A 2,687-nucleotide genomic window follows, 5' to 3' on the forward strand; every position below is an offset into this window, starting at 1 on the left:
GATCCCAGGATGAAGTGCAGAGTATGAGAAAATCATCTAACTCTATTACAAATGTATTAAACAACCTCACTGAAGGGGGTGGGTGGGAAAGGTGCTAATTTAAACAACTCTGGAAATGAGTGGATACTGGAAGAGTAAAGGCAAAAGGAACTATATATAAAAGCACTGTACTCTAGTTGGTAAAGTTGTTTCCCATAAGGGTATGGGTTAACAATTCTGAAACAAGCAAGCATGTATACTGGAATTGAACAATTAAGTAAATGGATGGATAATTGTGGGAGCCCAGCTTCTCATTCTAGGAGTAGGAGATTGTGATAAGCAAGGCTAGAATTGTCCATGTGGTGATAGAGTTGAAGACATCAGCAAGAACTCATGTTTATGTTAATACCAATATAGATGGAAATATATACAGATTTGATGATAGCTGATAGAGATGGATAGTAGATAGATGAGAGAAATATACAAACACAAGTTAACACGCATACATCTTTCTCTTTGCTCTGTTAGCTGACAAATTTAGTGTTTCTATTGATTTGCTTGATCCTTATAAACATCATGATTCTCAACTTCCCATAAAGTTAATGTAAATGATTATGAGATTCTGGAACTTGCTTTGTATTTTCAAAGATAGACAGATATGTCAGTGGGAATGGAAATCTGCAAACGCTTTAAAAAGCAATTTGACAGTATGCATCATCAGAGCTTGAAAAAAAAAGGCTTTCTCTGTTGGGAATCTATCCTAAAGGCTGGGTATGTTCATTGCAGAATAATTGGCTACATTTGAAAATATGAAAAGAAAATAAAAGAAAGAACTTCAATTCACTTAACAGGAGAGTCTTCAGGAAAAGTATGATAAATCCACTTTATGAAATATATGCAGTCATTAAAACATTCATAAAGCATTTATAATGAATGTTAAGTAAAAAAAGATATAAAATCATATATATCATTATAACTATGTAAGAATCAGACATAACAAAAAGACAAGAAGTATATACAAGAATATTTACAAGAATTATCTTTTTATTTTTCAGTACTTTCCAAAATGATCTAGAGTCAGCATGTTGTTATGGCTGAAGTTTAAACAGACTGTTTGTCTAATTAACTGCCTTTTGCAAGGGGCCTACCACAATAATGGAAGACCCAAGAGCTCACCAGAAGACTCACTGAGAAAGTGTTCCAGTGATATTGCTGACTGCATAAAATTTTTATGGGCAAACCACCTCTGAGCTCCTTTTGGGTCATGGGAACAATGTTGAGAACAATGTTGTATTGTTTGTTTAGTTGCAGTTTACTCTTATTGTTCCTGAATATCAAATGGTTTAACATTTTGTCAAACAGGCTTACAGATTTATCTGGTAGAGAGACAATGGGCCCTGGTAGATTCAGACAGTTTACTATGTATATAGACAGTAAAAGCAAGATCAGCACAGTGTCAGATTCATGTATCACTTGACACTAAATCAAAGACACCAGATGAAATACAATATGGCCAGTAGGTTGCTTTGTCACTGAGGAGTCTACGCTGGATCAGCTAAGCAGTTTTATAGTCTGCAGCTGTATCCTAAGGATGGAGTAGTAAAGTAGAATATCCCATGCCTCACTGGAACCAGAGTGGCAGAAGAGAAGGATGAGAACCTGCCTTCTGGCAGCCTCCTGCAAGATAGAGAGGTAAATAAGAAATGCCTTTGATGTCTCCTTACAAGACTACAAATCTCGTCATGTTCCTGGGAGGACCACGAGGTGTTTCACCAAGACTTAGACCAGTCTACATTTGACCCTTGCCTAGATGGCTCATGTGGAAACATGCAAGATTGCCAGAGTGCCAGCATGGAGCTGCTACACTAAATATTCATTCTATCCCCTTTCACTTTTAAGTGTCCTGGTATAGGCATGAAATTATATGGTCACCCTAGTATTAACACCAGTATATAAAGAGGACAATCATCTACCTCTTTTCCACAACACACAAAACACTGCACACATGGGCCAGCTTCACCCCTGTTGAACCAAATTATCTGCCTTCTCTGTGCCTACATTCAATCACCTGAACATCGCTGGAGGAAATCTCATGACCAGTTCTACTAATATAAATTTAAATTTCTGATAACAAACCTCAACAAAAATACTACTGAGGCAAATCCTACCATACTTCCCCTACTGAACTTCTTCCACTTTCTGGAATTATTGGATTATGTTCTCTATTTCTCCTTCAAACTTTTAAGAAAGGAGAAGCCATCAGAAAATTTCCACACCATTCCAACATTAACTGTGTATTTCTCCCTGAATTTGCAGCAATGTTGTCTACATCTGCAGAGTCTAACTCTTCACCTTATGCTTATACTTTGACATCCTACCAATCTGGTTTTCATACCCACCACCTATAGTGAAATTGCTTTTGTCAAGGTCACAAAGATTTCCCTGTTGTAAAATCCAGTTAATATTTTCCCTTGTGTAATGTTCTATCAGCATTATTTGAAACACTTGCTTACTTTCCCTCTTTTGAAACACTTATACTTCTGACTTCCGGATACCACGTTTATGTAGTTTTCCTCCTCTCTCCCTGGTGGCTCCTATGCAGTCTCCTTCACTGGATCATTATCTTTTCCCTCTTCCCAACCTCTAAATGTAGGAGTGTCATATGGATTTAAATACCTTCATGTCACAACTTAAATGTCACTCTCCAG

This window comes from Eulemur rufifrons, chromosome 30 (genome assembly GCF_041146395.1).
Source record: "Eulemur rufifrons isolate Redbay chromosome 30, OSU_ERuf_1, whole genome shotgun sequence".
Classification (NCBI taxonomy): Eukaryota; Metazoa; Chordata; class Mammalia; order Primates; family Lemuridae; genus Eulemur; species Eulemur rufifrons.